This window comes from Mytilus galloprovincialis, chromosome 10 (assembly GCF_965363235.1).
Source record: "Mytilus galloprovincialis chromosome 10, xbMytGall1.hap1.1, whole genome shotgun sequence".
NCBI classification, from domain to species: Eukaryota; Metazoa; Mollusca; class Bivalvia; order Mytilida; family Mytilidae; genus Mytilus; species Mytilus galloprovincialis.
In genome coordinates this window covers 44,740,598-44,761,081 of record NC_134847.1, presented here as the reverse complement: position 1 = coordinate 44,761,081, position 20,484 = coordinate 44,740,598, and the positions used below count along the sequence as shown (strand labels likewise).

At 33.4% G+C, this 20,484-nt stretch overlaps 1 long non-coding RNA gene across 1 annotated transcript in view; it reads right to left on the bottom strand.

Moving 5' to 3' along the window:
- Nucleotides 1-20,484, bottom strand: part of LOC143047628 (uncharacterized) — a 37,845-nt gene that overhangs the window by 6,248 nt on the left and 11,113 nt on the right. The gene's annotated exons all lie outside the window — the stretch shown is intronic.

The window sequence follows — 20,484 nt, the reverse complement described above, 5'->3', positions numbered from 1 at the left end:
TTTTCGATTGATGATACCATGTGTAATGAAGACGAGAAACGTAATCTTCTAACATGCACATATATTAATTTTGTCTTATTTTTAAAAAAGAAAAGGAAAAAGTGTCGTCTACCATATTTCGCCCACAGACATGAAACAGTTATAGTATAACTAATCGCCGTATTTGAATATCAAAAATAAGACAACGCGTGACCGAACGACGCATGGATTAAACGAGTGCGCAGCACGAGTTTAATCCTTAGCGGCGTTCGGTCACAAGTTGTCTTATTTTTGATATTCAAATACGGCGATTAGTTATTCTTTTTATTACATTGGTAAATGGCTTTTTTTATGAAATTAATGTAGAAAATGTAAGGAACTATATCTTTTTCCTACGCATTGACAATTTGTTTTGATCCGACGTTATCGACGTCTTGACAACGCCTATTGTTGTATGACGTCAGAGAGTGAAATAACCACGTTTATTTCACATGTGAAATTATCGGTTTTTATCTAACTGGGAAATCAATGTAATTCATTGCAACCAATGTAATAATATCTATTATACGTTTTCTATATTATTGAATTACGTTGTTGATGATATTCAAAAACTCTATCAATGCTTTAATTCAATAGTTTTTTAATAAATCACTTGAAGAATGTATCTTCTCTATAATTGTTTTATTGCAATTGTTATTGAAATCTTTAAAAAAAGGTGGATATAGCATCCACGTTCCGATTTATGTCCGATATATGTAACAAGTCGTGATGGTATAGAGCAATGGAGAGAGTGTTTTAATATGAAAGTTTAACTGTATTTAAAAACGAGAAACAAACGTGTTATAAATATTGTCAAAATTCCGCCTAAAATGGCAAACTGTTCATCAACTCATTGAAATGTATATACCTGGTGTTTTTTTAAGCAGTTTAATTATAATTACTCAGTCTAAAAAAAATTAGCTACTTCTATTTTTTGTTTTTTGTCTGACTTTTCTAAGTTATTTGATAACGTTGGATAATAAACAATCTGTATTTAGTCATTTTCCCGCTGAAGTCCTTCAAGAATCAGTAAAAACTAAGACTAGAATATTTCATATAAACTAATGATATATTTGATTAACTCGTTTTATTAGTAGATATTTTTTCTGATGATGTTTGGACCAGCATCTCGGTCTTAATACACTGCCAATCGAACCAGGTATTGACCACGAAATAATAAGTCGGACGAAGGGTTAAGGGAATGGCAATTTATTTTACAATTTAGATAAGACGGAAAACAAAGTATAGTTACTAATTTTACTTTCCAGATCTAAACTTTATTTTATAAAGCCGGAACATTCCAATTGCTAAGTCATATAAACATTCGGTTGTAACATTTGACACTGAAATGGGACACTCGTATATATTGAATTCTTAATTGACCCAACATCTTCTTTCTCTTCCCCTCTTCACCAAACCCTCATTCGTACTATTATATATATATATTATATGTACTGCAAATATTCCTGGTATATCTTTATTTTTTAAGGATATACTGCATTCTGCTTCAAAATTTGGGAGCATCAGTACTTATAACCGGGGAAATCAGTAATGGAAATAGGATGTTCGGGGACTATTTGTACATTAAGGATTAAGTTAAATTGCAAGATATTTTTATAATTTATCATTTTATTTTGTGCAATGTCAACATGAATTTGTCAGTTTTTATATTCGAAAAAAAAATCATGAAATAAAAACAATATCTAATATACTCAGGGTTTTCTTATTGAAACTGAACACTTTGGACTTAAATCATCTGCATTAGAATCAAAATACAGAAAGGGAAGGTCATGGTGTAACTTCAAGGCAATCCTATCTTGGAATATTACTTACTAATGACACTATATAAATAACACATAGCTGAGAGGGTGATAGAGCAGATTGGTACCCCGAGAAAACATTGTCAACCGCGGCGAAGCCAAGGTTGACAATGCTTTTTCAAGGGGTACCAATCTGCTCTATCACCCTCTCAGCTATGTGTTATTTAATTTATTATACTAAACGTCCTACCATTTTTGTCTTTTACAGATAAATTTTATTTCAAAAGGATTTTCTATGACGTCACGTACATAACAACGTTACGAGTATTAGAAATGTAAACAACAAGATGTTGGTTTTTTTTATTTTGACAGTTAAACAAGTGTGGACACAGATGAGTGTGGATAGTATGTTTGGATGTTTGACAGTGTCTAATGACAATAAATTTAAAGTTCTATGTTTTTCCTATATGGTGTTAATAACTGTGTTGCACGGTGACAACCGATCTGAGCATTAGGAGTGTTATTTATTTGATATTTTTTTATGTTCAATACAGACATGGGGAGACAGTAATTACATTAGTTACCAAATGATTATGATAGAACATGTTCTACATCTTTGGTTTTGGATACGTTTTGTAGCTGGGAGAGCAATTGTTAATTTCTGTGTCGATTTGGTCTCTTGTGGAGAATTGTCTCATTGGCAATCATACCTCATCTTTTTTTATATGTATTTGCTTACTATTGGTATGGTTCTATTTACATTACTTTGTGGTGGATCGTCAGTATCATTAGTAGTTTTTTTTGTTAAAATGTCAAATTTCTTCCTCAGATTAGAATACATTTATTGGTTTTAAGTAATGACAATGGCTTATGTCTGACATGATTATTGGGGCTTAATAAGATAGGAAGTAAACCTCTGTGCTGATTTATATCAATTCTTTATATCTCCTCCAAAGCTGGTCGAAGCAAAGACAAATTTTGACCAATATAAAAATGATTTCACCAAAAGAACCTTTGTGAGCATGCTTCAAAGACTCATAACTGCTCCAAAAGTAATCTGATCGAATTTGAAGCATGTCAAGCAGATATCATCAACATCTACTTAATAAGTCTTAATATGTCTAAATACCTAAAAAGCTATTTAGTACTCAAAAGGTATTGCAAAATTATTCCTTTTCATTTTTTGTTTTGTTATATGGATACAAATATAAGTGATACATGTACCAATACAGTATTTGTTGAGGTATGCAAATGTAGTAATCAACATTTACTGTAACAATGTTAATTCACACAAATTAAGAAATAACAATTGAATGGGACAGATACTCCACAGCTTTATACGACTGCAGAAGTGGAAACCTGAACGGTTGGGGCTAGTATGGACACAACATTCAAGCTGGATACAGCTCTGAATTTAGATTGTGGTTAAATAGTTGACACAACATAGGTTTCTGACACAGATTGAATGTGGTCTATTAAAAAACTTCAACTTAAAAATTTTAAATTGGACATTTACCTATTTTGGTCCAATATCCAAAATCTAAATACATGGTTAAATTCAGAATATCATAGAACCCGAAGAATTCAATTTTTGATGAAATCAAATAATGTTTAATTTTAGACCCTTTAGACCTCCATGTGGACCAATTTGATAACCGGGCCCAAATATTAAAAATCTAAATACACGGTTAGATTCGGCATATTGAAGAACCCCATATATTCAATTTTTGTTGAAATGAAACAAAGTTCAATTTTTGTCCCTTTGGATCTTAATGTAGACCAATTTGAAAACGGGACAATACTGTGCAATTGAATATTCCTGGTTATTGGCAATACTGTGCAATATTGTGAAAATTTCTTTCTATTGTGCAATTAGATATTTCTTGCTATTGTGCAATACAATGCAATTAAAAATTTCTTGCTATTGCACAATACTGTGCAATTGGAGATTTCATGCTATTGTGCAATACTGTGCAATTGAACATTTCTTGCTATTGAACAATTCTGTGCAATTAAAGATTTCTTGCTATTGCAGAATACTGTGCAATTGAAAATTTCTTGCTATTGCACTATACTTGGTATAATAATTTTTGACCCCGATTGGGACCAACTTGAAAACTGGGCCCATAATAAAAAATCTAAGTACATGTTAAGACTCACCATATCAAAGAACCCCAAAAATTCAATTTTTGTTAAAATCAAACTAAGTTTAATTTTGGACCCTCTGGACCTTAATGTAGATCAATTTAAAAACAGGACCAAAAATTAAGAATCTTTACACGGTTAGATTTGGCATATCAAAGAAGCACAATAATTCATTTTTTTGATGAAAGCAAACAAAGTTTAATTTTGGCCCCTTATTCCTTGGGACCAAAACTCCCAAAAATAATCCAAACCTTCCTTTTGTGGTCATAAACCTTTAAAGATTTCTATTAACTTATGCTAAAGGTATTGTTAAAAAACCCAAGAAAAATGCTTATTTGGGACCTGTTTTTGGTTCCTAAATCCTACACTGTTGGGACTTAAACAACCAAAATCTATTCCAACCCTCCTTGTGTGGCCATAGACCTTACGGGTATGTTAAAATATCAAAGATTTCTGTTTACTAATACTTGAGTTATGGAGCAAAAACCATGAACAATGCTAATTTGGGCCCTTATTCCTAAACTGTTGAGACCAAAATACCCAAAATCAATCCCAGCCTTCCTTTCATGGTCATAAACCTTGTGTCTAAATTTCATATATTTCTATTGACTTTTACTTAAGTTAGAGTGCGAAAACCAAATGTCTTTGGATGAAGACGATGACGCCAACGTGATACCAATGTACAACCAAAAAGTTTTCAATTTTTGCGGTCGTATAAAAATGATCTCAAATCAAATTTCTAATGGAGTTTGCAAAAATAATTATTCAACTACTCATTTTAATAAAACATAAAGTATTAAAATATAAATGTCATACAGTCATGGTGATGATGCCCCCGCTAGCATATAACGTTAAAAAGGTACATAAAGTGAAGCTGCCAAAAATTGAACTTAAACTGAGTTTAGAGGTAATAAGCATTATATACATATTTCACTAAATTTAGTTGAGACAAACTCGAGAGAATTTGTGAAAGGGCATAACCCTAGAATGATAATCAAAGTGCTTGTAATCACTAAATGGCTATTAAAGACTGCTTAAATTTATCAGTTGGTAGTAAAGTGAATTTTGCATTGTATATTGTATATACATGTATAGCATTTTTTTAAGTTGATTCAACTACTATTCTGGACAGAGAAATCTAAACTCCAATTTTTAAAGAAGATTTCATAAAGCATTGGTCTTAGGTAATTCAACAACCATTCTGGACAAAGAAATAACTCCAATTTATTGTCTGGAATCTACAAAAATGTTTGTTTTTAGCCCTTAAATCCTAGACTGTTTGCCCCATAACCCACAAAATAGACCTCAACCTTCTACTTATGGTATTCAATATTATGGTACAATTTCAGAACAATTGAAATACTTATACACAACTTTTTGTACAGACACTAGATTAATGCTTGTTTTGGTCACCTTTGAAACCCTTATTCCTAAACCTTAGAGACTATATATATAACCCCTCCCCCCCAAAACAATCCCAAGCTTCCTTTTATGATTATAAATATTACTGTGGATTCATAATTATTCTTTGGATACCAATTTCCGTGGCTTTCGTGGGTAGAGTCTTACCACGAAATTAAATGTTCAACGATTAACAAATTTTCTATAGGCTAGTATGCAGACTTCGGCAAAACCACGAAATTAAATATCCACGAAAATGCAAATTTTCTTTAATCCACGAAAATAAATGAATCCACAGTATGTTATAATTTTAAGGCTTCCTTTTTACTTATACTGAAATTATTATCTGGAAACCATCCGTCTTGGTACGACAAAGACAGGATACCTACATATATTTCAACTGCAAAAATTTCTGTGGTTGTTTAAAAATTTCAAACATGTACAATGAAATATTGTTTTAGAAATTGATAAGCCTAGATATGCCTTATAATTTCCCCCCGCATAGTTGAAGGACCATTTACACTCAAAACCGAGTCATCAGTAGGCAGCTAGTACAGATGTATTAAAACAACCTAGCATCATATTGCTAGTAGTGGTAGTAGCATTCTCGGGTAAATTTGTTCTTTTTTTAATAATATGTTTGGTTCAAATCAAAATAGAATGCTTTTATCTCCCTAATACTTACATTGTAAATAGAGGTGATACTACTTTGACAAATCCTTGTACATGAGAGTTTTCTGTCAAATCTTTATTTCACAAAGAATGATTTGCATAACAATGAACTGAGCTCAAAGCAAAGTATTCAATAATACACTTAGACAAAGAGCTAAATTCAGTGATATACTTTGTACTACAGGTCCTTCATTAACATCCATCGACCAAAACCACATCTCAAAAACATTCCATACTAAATGGTTGGATTCAGAAGTCCTGAAAAAGACATGATTTTTTTTATCATATTTTAAGTATATATACACAGGTTAAAACTTTCTTGTGGTAAAATCATTTTGTATCTAGCAACTATCAATTTGCTTCATGCACATATTGATATGTGTTGAGTTTACCTCTGTTGGAAATAAGAACACACAAACCTCCACCTAATTTTAGTCAACGGACAAAACATTCAAAACTATAAAATATTATCTAAGACTTGTCAGTGTCTATTTACCATTGCCACTGAATCAGTGATATATGTACACATAATTATGTACATGCAAGACTAAAATTATAAAGTACATATATGACTAAAACTGACATTCAGTCTTTACGATATCTTCATTCCCAAAGTCATTTTCAAATCTGACTTCATGGTAAAATAAGATTCCATATCTACAACCAATGAAAAGGAAATATCCCTCTAATAGACTAGCATTTGAATCACAGTTTTCTAAAATGGAAGCTAGGTCAACGTGGAACCTAGAACTAAAAAAATAGAAACAATATATCTTAAATATTTCAAATGCATGTACATGAAATAATATCAATCTTTAAAATTCACCATATTGTTCCCTTTTTTATCTTCTGTTCGATACTGTATATCCAGTGGCGGATCCAGAAATTTTCTAAAGTGGGGGCCCACTGACTGACCTAAGAGGGGGCTCGCTCCAGTCACGATTCAGTGATTCCCTATATAATCAACCAAATTTTTTCTCAAATAGCAGGGGCCCGCCCCCCCTAAATCCGTCTCTGATATCAACCTCTAGATGTCTTTCAATTACATTCAGTTTAGTGTGGGTTGATGTTTGATTGTTGTACATGTTACAATGAGCAAAGCCCATACCCCAGTCAGCTATAAAAGGCCCTGATAAGACAAATTGTAAAACAATTCAAACGAGAAAACTAACATGTCTGTTTAAGGTAACATCATCAAAATATGTAGGGTAGGTAGGTACATGTAGGTCAGTATTTTCTTTTTATTATTTTTTGCACCATGATTTTGAATTGTGTGGTCCGTCTTGCATGGTTCGAGTTGTCCATGGGGCGAGAGCTCCCCTATTTATAATGATTGGATTATTTCTTACGACGGCAATAAAATGGCTTAGGGTGGGTTCTCAAAATAGGATCGGTCAGGTACCCGTAAACAAACATATATTTTTTTGGCCTTACCGAGAGCACCATTGAAATATATACAAATCACAGATCGGATACGCATCAACTATGTAAGACCTAATTTCAACAACCCTAAACAGTGAATATTTTTATCGCAAACAGTAAAATTTTATTACAAAATCTGAAAGATGAAGCCTTGAACTTCACAGGAAAAATACTCCCATTGCTGGGAAAAATCATTTAAAAAAGTATCAGTTCAATATGTAAAGCCATTATTATAGCATTTTTTCAACTAAAATAGAATTTTTAGCTAAATGATAGCATCAAAGGCATACACCTTGCTACTTATAAGTAGCAAAAAGTGTTTTTTTTTTTTAAATGTACATGTACTAAATAAAAAATATCATTTAAATCTATTTGTTTTAAGTTTTGAAGAACTACAAAATCCCAATTTGTGACTAAACCTTGCAAATTGATTTTTTTACTAAAAAAAGTGATTTAAAAATCACTTATTTCAGTAAGTCCACTGCATGACTGAACATGGCAATTTATGAGCTGCCATTTTATCACACCAAAACAGACAGATAAACAAAACAAAAATGACAATTGTAGGATACGTTTCTGTAAAATATGATAAAATCATGTTTTTAAATAAATGAATAATACCAAATAGATACATCAAAATTTAAAGCACATTTACAGGAGGGATATACACAATCATTGCTAAACTATACATTTCATACTCTTTGCATTTCAGAGGCGGATTAAGGGGGGGGGGGGGCAGGGGGCCCCCCCTTTTTGGGAAAAAATTTGGTTGCTTATATAGGGAATCACTGAAGCGTGACTGGAGCGGGCCCCCTCTTATGTCAGTCAGTGGGCCCCCACTTATGGAAATTCCTGGATCCGCTACTGCATTTATAAATAAATATTGGTTAAAATAAAGAAATATTGATGTGTATGACAGTATGACTATATCATGCTTATTCCAAATTGATGGTAAATTCCATGTCAGCATTGTATTTTGGGAATTCCCAGGTATTAAAATGCCAAGTCTAAATACAGCTGCTTCATCTATACAATACATTTGTAGCTGTCTGTAAATATATTCTTCCAATCAAGGCAAACCCAGCTGAGTACGGTGTATAAAAATACACTGAATATCCTCCACCAGTATTTACATGCGTACAGTAAATCCGTTACAGAGTAAACCCCTCCTATCCCCCCTCATTAAATGCACCAATAATTTCAGGGCTGTAATGTAGGTCATTTATACAAACCAAAATTGTACAAAAAACTTATGTCATGTTTCTGTATACCAAATTATCATGAAATTGAGCTGTTTCCTTCAACATATACAAATATGTAGAAATAATGTACATCGTTTTCATAAGATACCAGACAGTGGCGGATCCAGGGGGAGGGTTCCGGGGGTGCGCACCCCCTTTATTTTTGCCGATCAATGCATTTGTATCGGGACATATGTTTTGCACCCCCCCCCTTTGCCCTGGGTTAGCACCCCCCCTTTCAAAAATTCCTGCATCCGCCCCTGCCAGATACAACTAAACATGTAAACAACCCCTGAACTACAATGTTATATGGAATCGTCCATAATGTAAACCCCTAATATACAATGTTGTATGGAATCGTCCAGGCAAAAGACAGAATTCGCGAATACACGGTTTCCGCTGTTAATGCCAGTGTTATCATGACTGACAGTAGGGGATGAAATGCATATAGATGACTATAAAAAGCTGATAAAGTCTATTCAATAGTAACTTTTTTGTTCGTTGAAATGTGTGGGATTGTGCAGCACGTGTCATCATGTCATGTGTTTCTTCGCGGCCTTCAGTTTAGATTATAGACTAGAGAAGAGACTAAATACGTACCAACCTGATGTCAAATGAAGATATACGGAATTTAAATAACGTTGATCCTTTAAATGTACGAAACACAAAAATGCAAACACATATGACAATTGTTCACATAAAATAGATAGTAAAATTTTCCAAATGAACGTCCATTAAAATTAAGTCTCTGATGAATATTTCCCGCGCAAATGTCATGGAATAGACCAAAACGAATTTCGGTGTGTGTTGTCATTTAAACATTCGGGTCAATGAACACAGTTAGATTAAATATATAAATATGTTAACTATATTTATATTGGTTTTTCAGAAAAGTGACTTTACCAGATTTTTTTTTGTGGCAAACAACGGTAAATAGCCTGTATCATCTTGACATGACATATGAAAACCCCTTAAGCATAATGGTGTGTGTATGGAATAGTCCATGGAATTGTCCAAACCGATACAGGTGAAATACGTAGAATAATATTGCTGTGTCTATTGTGGACACAGCAATAAAATCAGATTTAAGATCCTTATGAGCCCGTAGTAAAGTAAAAATACTGTAAAAAGCCTTATTTAATAAAATTTGCTCGATTTACCTTGAAGTGAAGACTAATAAAAAATTTTGTGCATAGTGAACCCCCTAAATAAAATAATACTGTGTTCTAGACCACTTCCCCTTTCGGTGATCTACAGAAATGATTTTTTACTATATAGTATGTTAATTAAAAGTAAACGTCATTCAGACAGCTAAGCTAATTTGATCATGAGGCGCATTGCAATTCAAATTACAATTGATGGTAGGATGTAAACCTTTTCAAATGTGAATTAAACTAATTCAAATTAGTTAATGTCAATCCAATTCAAATTAGGTGTGAACTCTGTATTATTATCAGGTAGTTTTAAAACTGAAAGATACTTTTAAGGGAAGGGAAAGAAACGGTTGAAACCATGTGTGTTACAAACACTGTTTTTTCAAGTCAGAATCCTGGATCTCAAAAGCACTTTCGTAATGTCAAATGAAAACATGAATATGATAGTAATATACAAAACTATTTATTACTAAGTAAACGACATTTATTTTAGTGAAAAATCTGCATTCCAGGTGTAAATTGAGGCAAATAATATCATTGAGTGCATTTTCTTGTCAAGTGACCAGCAGACATTGAAATCTACCTTTTGAATGAAAGGAGAACTCATAAGTTGAAAATGAATGATGTAAATCTAGATTCTAATAATAGCAAAAGGGAGCTCACATTCACAACAGTTAAAGCATTGCTGAGTTAGTGAACAGAGCATTTTTCTCATTAACTTAAATCCACCTATTGGAATGGATAAAACCCGAATTTTAAGACATAAGTTATAAAATATCTGATAAAAAGCAGTACTAAGCGTGCATGTTACGCTAGAAACATATTCAAAGAATACAGTTTTATAACTTCTTAATGTCATATCCAATATTTATCAAAACCTAAAGGGGAGATACATGTGTACATGCACCTTACTTCCTATTTTTTTCCGTGGATGTCAATACACCTAATCACTATTTATTCCATACCGGATAAGTTCTAACATTACACAACTTTTTCATCCAGTTGAAGCTATCTGGGGGCCGTTGAAACAATTCACCATGCACAATACTTATTAATGAAAACCCTTTTAACTTACCGTAAATACTTAAAACAAAATAATTTTTACTTCAATTTAATTTCGAAAAAAGTGGATCATACTATATTAAAGTTTCTTGATAATCGCTTTCTAAAGTTTTTCCTCCCTCAGCTCTCTACTGAAAAACCTCTATTTTCAGCCGCATGACCCAAACAGGAAGTTTTACATGTGACTGGTTTTGCCAGATTGGACTAAATAGCAATAAGGTGTATTTTCTGGGATTGTTGAAAACTTGCATATTCATCACTATCTGATTTTATGGGTATAACAATCCAGACAGACAAATAGCAATAAGGTGTTTAGGAAAACATGACCTAAAGCCTCCTTCATATAAGTCAAAAACTTGGGAACTCATACTGAATGGTCAAATGTGTTCAATATGAAAATTGCAGTTAAGATGGTAAAATCACAAATCAGCCGTTAATGAAATGGACTGAAAGTATGACTTTTGCGCAAATTTAAAAGGGAAACAGAGGCGGATTTAGAGGGGGGCCCGGCCCCCCCTTTTTGGGAAAAAATTTGGTTGCTTATATAAGGAATCACTGAAGCGTGACTGGAGCGGGCCCCCTCTTAGGTCAGTCAGTGGGCCCCCACATATGAAAATTCCTGGATCCGTCACTGGGAAATGACGGGGAAGGGGCAAATTAACATTCAAGCAGAGCAAATGCTGTTTAAATTAGTATGCGGGTTTTAAATATAGAGTGAAAGTGGAGTCATCTTTTTAAACTTAAGTTAAATATAACTTATGTAGACTTACCTTCTAATTCAATAGAAAAAAAACCACACACGACTCAGAACTATGTCTAATTCACTTGGACTACTAATATGCAAACCTAAAAACAAAAAGAAATATATCATAAAATAGTGATTGAAAAATTCACAACACTTTGAAAGGATAATCCAGACACGTGTTACACGGGGAGCATGTTTGTTTACAAATAATAATGTCACGTGATCGCGCACTGACCTCGCATGTTGCATCGCCCTTACAATTCACCAATACATAACCATTTTCATGCAAACATGCAACGTGAATGTGATTGGTTATCAAATAATACAAAAATAATGCATGAACCGTTGAAGAAAAAATTATTTCATCAAATAAATGGATTTTCACTTTCGACACGAATAGGTCGAGTTGACATTTCTGTCATCGGAGATAGTATTGAGATAAATGGGATAAAACGGACCGTCAAAAAGGTCTAGAGAAGCACATCAGTAGAACCTTAACATGAATAAGTAATACTTACAAAAAATTCTCTAATTGATAAACTATATGACTAAAATTTCACGAAAATAACAATAAATAATTTTGTTCTTCGTGATGAAACTGCTTAAATTGGCGCGAAAAAATATTCTTACTCCTACTGCTTCACGTAAAAAAAAATGTATAGAATTGAATTCGACTACAGTTCAGCATAAAAAAACGTGAATATGCAAAAGTCTGATAATATGTTAATGAAAAAGTGTGTATAAATTTTCGTAAACAAAGTTACCTGTATACTTCACCAAGAACTACATTTGAGCGCAAAGATCGTATGTGTGATTCGGCTTATGTAACAATCGTCAATCGGAACTACTCGGCTATTCACTTCGTGCAACCAGAAAGGCCGAGTAGTTCCGATTGGTAACAAAGTACAACATGATTAATGGAATTTTTTGCGTTGCTATTAAATCATTGAAACCACGTGATTGAGGCCATCTATTTTTATTGCGGGTTCCACATATCTAAATCGGAATTATAGAAAAAATGGAATTTTGTGAGCAGAATCAAAACAGAAATGATGAACACTGCAACATTTCCATCAAAATAAAAATAGGATGGAGGATCTGTGTATTCACATTATTTGTAAAACTCTCCTTCTTCCTGTGAAGCGTGTGCTTTACATCGAGGCTTATTATGCTAAGCATCGACGCCACAGTACTTCAACCAATCAGACAATGTTTATTTGGGGCATTCTATCTAATTTTACTCAGATTTTGGAATATTTTAATCGAAATTATAGAAAAATGGAACATTGTTAATTTAGTACATATAAAATAGAAAAAGATGAATACTTTTAGCTGGAGATAATTTGGATGGGGGTTCTGTGTATTCACATTATTTGCACAACTCTCCTTACTGATGCCATATTTTGGAATTTCCGTGACCTAAATGGTTCGCGAAAATTAATATTTTTATATATAGTATAGTAATAATAAAATTTGATCCAAAACGTCAAACTTAAGCATTGTATTCAACTACTTGATGTAAATTCAATCCATTGTCCTTTAAATTGTCGATTTTTGATTGGTTGAGACGAGAGGGTAACATTCAAAAAAATTGTCACCCTCTCAGCTATGTGATAGAGTAAAATGACACCCTCGTATTAGCCAATCAAAATATGGCATTTTAACGTGAAGTATAATAAAATCAATTATCTTTGTCAAATTGATCATTTCCAGCTTTTAAATAAAGGTAGAGTTTATATTCCTCCAAAAAGCTCCCGTCTCGAAACGCAGAAGTTAAAACAAATACAACAGTGACCACAGGCTGGATCAAATGAACTTGAATGTTATTTCACCTGGAAGACCAATCATATCACAGTGTGGTTCGGTAATTAATCGGTCATGTTATAAGGTTTTATTTTGATGTTATGTTAAATTCACGATTGCAGATTATTTTTCTGTAACTCATACAAAAGCCTTTTTCTGAAACTGTGATAAGAGTGTTAATTGTCAATCTCAGAAAAGATCCGTCTGGAGTAAATTTAAAAAACACTTACCGTTATCTTGATGATATTTTTGCTTAAACTAAAAAAGAAAATCGCATTTTCTGCGGAAATTTACGCATAGGAACTTGCTGAAAATAAATCTTTAATATACAGAAATGATTGTATTTTGCTAGACTTGAATTATTATATTCCAGTTTCACACGAAAAACTCTTACTATTCAAAAAAGAGACGATTTTTTGTTCTTTGTTGTTAATTTTCCTTTTTTTGACGGCAAAGTTGCTTTGGACCCAGATTATTGTGTGTATTTTCTCTCTATATGCCGGCGTATGCAATAGGATATTAGATTTCAAGTAACGTAATTTATGTATAATAATTGATATAAAAAACAAGAGTGCACACACTGAAATGTCTCGCCTTCTTTACTAATCATTGATATTATGTTGATAGCTTTATTACAACTGTCACATAAACTTAACATAAACCAAAAAAAAACTAAACATTGACCTTTGAACGATGAAAATGAGGTCAAGGTCAGATGAACAATGCCAGGTAGGCATGTACAGCTAACAATTCTTCCATACAACAAATAAAATTGACTTATTGCTTATAGTTTAAGAAAAACCAAAACACAGACCAAAACACAAAAGTTTAACACTGAGCAATGAACCGTAAAAAAATGAGGTCAAGGTCAAATAAAACCTGCGCGACTGACATGTAGATCATGAAATATTTCCATACACCAAATATAGTTGACCTATTGCATATAGTATTAGAAAAAAAGGCCAAAACTCAAAAACTTAACTTTGACCACTGAACCATGAAAATGAGGTCAAGGTCATATGACACCTGCCAGGTAGACCTGTACACCTTACAACCATCCCATACACAAAATATAGAAGACCTATTGCATACAGTATAAGAAAAACAGACCAAAACACAAAAACTTAACTATAACCACTGAACAATGAAAATGAGGTCAAGGTCAGATGACACCTGCCAGTTGGACATGTACACCTTACAGTGCTTCCATACACCGAATATACTAGACCTATTGCTTATAGTATCTCAGATATGGACTTGACCACCAAAACTTAACCTTGTTCACTGATCCATGAAATGAGGTCGAGGTCAAGTGAAAACTGTCTGACGAGCAAGAGGACCTTGCAAGGTACGCACATACCAAATATAGTTATCCTATTACTTATAATAAGAGAGAATTTAACATTACAAAAAATCTTATCTTTTTTTCAAGTAGTCACTGAACCATGAAAATGAGGTCAAGGACATTGGACATGTGACTGACGGAAACTTCGTAACCATGAGGCATCCATATACAAAGTATGAAGCATCCAGGTCTCCCACCTTCTAAAATATAAAGCTTTTAAGAAGTGAGCTAACACCGCCGCCGCCGGATCACTATCCCTATGACGAGCTTTCTGCGACAAAAGTCGCAGGCTCGACAAAAAACTAAAAAAAATATTAATTCAAATCAGCTCCATTACAATCTAAACAAAGAAACACTAGACGTTTTTAATATTGCTCTCGAAAAATTACGTATGTAATGTTAAATGCTGAATTTGAAGTAAAATAGTACTCAAAATGAGGGTCGTCAAGTTGGTTACTATTCCTTATTCCTTATTCGTAACTTATTCTTTATTCGATACCTATTCGTCACTTATTCTTTATTCCTTATTTGTTACCTATTCGTTACTTATTCCTTATTCATTACCTATTCATTAGTCCTTATTTGTTACTCCTTATATGTCTACAATTTACGTGCTTTACTTTCTTAATATCACTGGTAAAATTTCTTGTTTGTATATAATAGGTGAAATTACTTTAAGCGCGAAAGTACCCGTTTCAGCGCTTGACTGATTCCCTGTTACTTATTTGCTTGTAACATGTGTTAAACGTTGCACCTTTTAAAAAACGGTTACTTTTTTTCTTGTCACTTGTGTGACATGTAGCAATAGGTTCTTGGAGGTGAAATAACCCTATTAGCGCATATGTATAAAAAAGAAGATGTGGTATAATTGCCAATGAGACAACTCTCCCCAAGAGCCCAAATGACACAGAAATTAACAACTCACTGTACGGTCTTGAACAATGAGCAAAGCCATACCGCAGAGTCATCTATAAAAGCCCCCGAAATTACGGGGCGCCGAATGGGACTCTTGTGTTTTTGTCGACAAAATTCAATTTTGTACGGACAAAAGTGAGTTTTGTTCAACAAAAACGAGTTCAGTTTAACAAAATTTGTAGCATACTACAAATTTCAATTTTGTCATACAAAATTATCTTTCGGTGGACAAAAGTTAGTTTTGTCATGACAAAATTCATTTTTGTAACACAGACTTTACTTTTGTTACCTAATTTGAATATTGGGCGACAAAAGTCAATTTTGTATGCAAAACAGGTTTGGTTTGGATTCTGTGAACAATTTGCATACAAAACTGAGATTTTGTCACACCATTCAATTTTGTGTTTATTTTTGTGTAGACAAAATTGAGTTTTGTTAAATCGTGAGAAGTGAAAATTTAACACAAAAGTCAATTCTTTTTTGTAGATAAAATTCATTGTGACAACAAAATTGATTTTTGTGAGACAAAATTGACTTTTGTGAGACAAAAATATACTTTTTTTGAGACAAAATTGACTTTTGTCTCAACAAAATTGATTTTTGTGAGACAAAATTCATTTTTGTGAGTCAAAATTCATTTTTGTTGAGACAAAATTGACTTTTGTTAGACAAAATTAATTTTTGTTGAGACAAAATTGACTTTTGTGAGACAAAATTCATTTTTGTTGAGACAAAATTGACTTTTGTGAGACAAAATTGACTATTGTCTCAACAAAATTCATTTTAGTGAGACAAAATTGATTTTTGTGAGACAAAATTGATTTTTGTGAGACAAAATTGACTTTTGTGAGACAAAATTCACTTTTGTGAGACAAAATTGACTTTTGTGAGGCAAAATTCACTTTTGTGAGACAAAATTGACTTTTGTGAGACAAAATTGACTTTTGTCTCAACAAAATTGACAAAATTGACTTTTGTCTCAACAAAATTGTTTTTTGTGAGACAAAATTGATTTTTGTGAGACAAAATTGATTTTTGTGAGACAAAATTGATTTTTGTGAGACAAAATTCATTTTTGTTGAGACAAAATTGACTTTTGTGAGACAAAATTCATTTTTGTGAAACAAAATTGACTTTTGTGAGACAAAAATATACTTTTTTTGAGACAAAATTGACTTTTGTCTCAACAAAATTGATTTTTGTGAGACAAAATTCATTTTTGTGAGTCAAAATTCATTTTTGTTGAGACAAAATTGACTTTTGTTAGACAAAATTCATTTTTGTTGAGACAAAATTGACTTTTGTGAGACAAAATTCATTTTTGTTGAGACAAAATTCATTTTTGTTGAGACAAAATTCATTTTTGTTGAGACAAAATTCATTTTTGTTGAGACAAAATTGACTTTTGTGAGACAAAATTGACTATTGTCTCAACAAAATTCATTTTAGTGAGACAAAATTGACTTTTGTGAGACAAAATTGACTTTTGTGAGACAAAATAGACTTTTGTGAGACAAAATTGACTTTTGTGAGACAAAATTGACTTTTGTCTCAACAAAATTGTTTTTTGTGAGACAAAATTGATTTTTGTGAGACAAAATTCATTTTTGTTGAGACAAAATTCATTTTTGTTGAGACAAAATTGACTTTTGTGAGACAAAATTCATTTTTGTGAGACAAAATTGACTTTTGTGAGACAAAATTGACTTTTGTCTCAACAAAATTCATTTTTGTGAGACAAAATTCATTTTTGTTGAGACAAAATTGACCTTTGTGAGACAAAATTGACTTTTGTCTCAACAAAATTGATTTTTGTGAGACAAAATTCATTTTTGTGAGACAAAATTCATTTTTGTTGAGACAAAATTCATTTTTGTTGAGACAAAATTGACTTTTGTGAGACAAAATTAAATTTTGTCTCACAAGTCAATTTTGTCTCACAAATGTCAATTTTGTCTCACAAAAGTCAATTTTGTCTCACAAAAGTCAATTTTGTGAGACAAATTTCAATTTTGTGAGATATTTGTGACTGAGACAAAAGTGAATTTTGTTTCACAAAATTAACAAAAGTCAATTTTGTCTCACACAATTGACTTTTGTGTTTTAATTTCCATATTAGGTAATAAAAGTCAATTTTGTATGCAAATGAGTTTATATTTGCATACCTTTTTGACAAAATTAACTTTTGTCATAACAAAAATGAATTTTGTCTACAAAAAAGAATTTTGTCTACAAAAATGGATTTTGTGATGACAAAAATGAAACAAGTCTGTATCACATAGTTTTGTAAGACAAAAATGATTTTGTTAATGACAAACATGAATTTTGTACAAAACCACAAGAGTCCCATTCGGCGCCCCGTAGAAATGACATATGTAAAAAAGTTTAAACGAGAAAAACTAAAGCCTCGGTCACACCTTACCGGATAGCTCGAACGGACGCCTAACGGATAACTTTTTTTCAATCCGTTCATGTCCGTTAGACGTCCGTTCTTATCCGTTAGACGTCCGTCCATATCCGTTGCATGTCCGTTAAGCGTACGTTTTATCCGTCGACGTCCGTTCTGTCCGGTGGAAAATTTTGAGCATGTTCAAAACTTTGAACGGACGTCCAACGGATAAAATGTCCGGTGAACGTCCGTTAGCCGTCCGTTTTGTACGGTACTTGTCCGTTTCGTTTCCGTTTTGTATCCGTTACGTGTCCGTTGTACGTCCGTTGGAGGTCTGGGAGATAAATTCACCAACGGACTTCTACCGGGCGTTAAACGGATAAAACAGATGTAAAACGAATGAGAAACGGACTCCTACCGGACGTATAACGGATAAAACGGATGGTGAACGGATCTGAAACGGATAAATGCCAATTGAAAATTTCGCGTCAGAAATGCCAATTATTGGTATGTCAGATTTCTTAAGGTTCGTGAATTCATAATCGATCTTAGAGTAAAGGCACGTCTTCACAATCAAGCAGCTCTTATTCAGGCCAGACACTGCCCTCTGGCGGCATTTTGAAGAACAAACCAAAACCAGTTACACAGAAACATTTTGAATATTTATGCGATTTACATGTATTAGTATTGTCGTCTTTAATTTTTCCGTATATCTTGTTCATCTGCTTTATCCGATACGCTTCCGTTAGGTGTCCGTTTTATGCGGCACTCGTCCGTTGGGTGTACGTTCGACATCCGTTCTGTCCGGTACGTTTCCGTTTCTCGTACGTTGCATATCCGTTGCATGTCCGTTATGCATTCGTTAAGCGTCCGTTTTATTCGGTCAGTACATCAACGGACTCCCAACGGATAACAATTTTGTCAACGGACAACTTTTATTTTCATCCGTTAGGCGTCCGTTAGTGCCATCCGGTAAGGTCTGACCGAGGCTTAACTGCCTAATTTATGTACAAAAATGAAAGAAAAACAAATATGTAACACATCAAAAAACGACAACTACTGAATTACAGGCTCCTGGCTTGGGACAGACACATACATACAGAATGTGGCGGGGTTAAACATGTAAGCGGGATCCCGTAATCGTTTCAGCGCTCGACTGATACTCTGTTACTTATCATTTCCTTGTTTGCTTAAAATACGTGTGTTATATGTTGCACCTTTAAAAAGAATCATTCTGATTTTTCTGGTCTCTGGTGCTAGCTATATGGGTTCTTATAGGTGAAATAACCCTATAAGCGCGTATGTACCCGCTTCAGCGCTCGACTTTGCCCTGTTTCTTATTCATTCCTTATTCGCTTGTTATAGGTTGCACCTTTTAAATAAATTCTAGGTTTGACAACTCCGTATTTTTGCGCCTGTCTCAAGTCATGAGCTTGATTTTGTCAGTCTGTGTATTTTAAGCTCAACGGGGCCCGAAGGGCCCCATCTAAGATTATGCTTTTACTTTGCGTCCGTCGTCGTCCGTCGTCTGTCGTGGTTAACTATTAAAAAATCTTCTCCTCTGAAACTATAAAGGGCCAAATACCTTCAAACTTTAACTAAATGGTCCTTAGGGTATCTAGTTTTATTTTAGTACTTGTATATGTTTACTTTTAGAGTTATGTGTGACCGTCCATTTTCACTGAACTAGTACACAATTTTATTTAGGGGCCAGCTGATGACCACTCCGGGTGCGGGATTTTCTCGCTGCGTTGAAAACCCATTGGTGGCCTTCGGATGTTATCTGCACTTTCGTCGGGTTGTTGTCTTTTTGCCTGACATATGCATTCTCATGTATTCTCAATTTTATCTTTTCATTTTTGTTCATGTCTCTGGTGTTAGCTATGAGTTCTAAAAGGTGAAATAACCCTATCAGCGTGTATATATACACGTTTCAGCGCTCGACTGATACCGGTTACTTTTTCGTCGTCTACTATTCACTTGTAATACGTGTGTTATACTTTGCACTTTTCAAATAAATTGTTGTAAACAAATTTCTTGTCTTTAGTGTAACTTATGGGTACTTAGAAGTAAAATAACATTATTAGCGCGTATGTACCCGTGTCAGCGCTCAACTGATACCCTTTTACCTATTAGTTTCTTATTCGCTTGTAATACGTGTGTAATACGTTGTACCTTTTAAACAAATCTTTACAATTGTTTTCTTGTCTCTGGTGTTACATGTAGCTATGAGTTCTTCGGGGTGAAATCACCCCATTAAGTCGTATGAACCAGTTTGAGCGCTCGACTGATACTCAGTTACTAATATTCGTTCCTTATTCGTTTGTAATACGTGTGTTTTACGTTCCATTTAATTCCGATTTTATTCTTGTCTCTGGTGTTAGCTATGGGTTCTTTTATGTGAAGTAACCC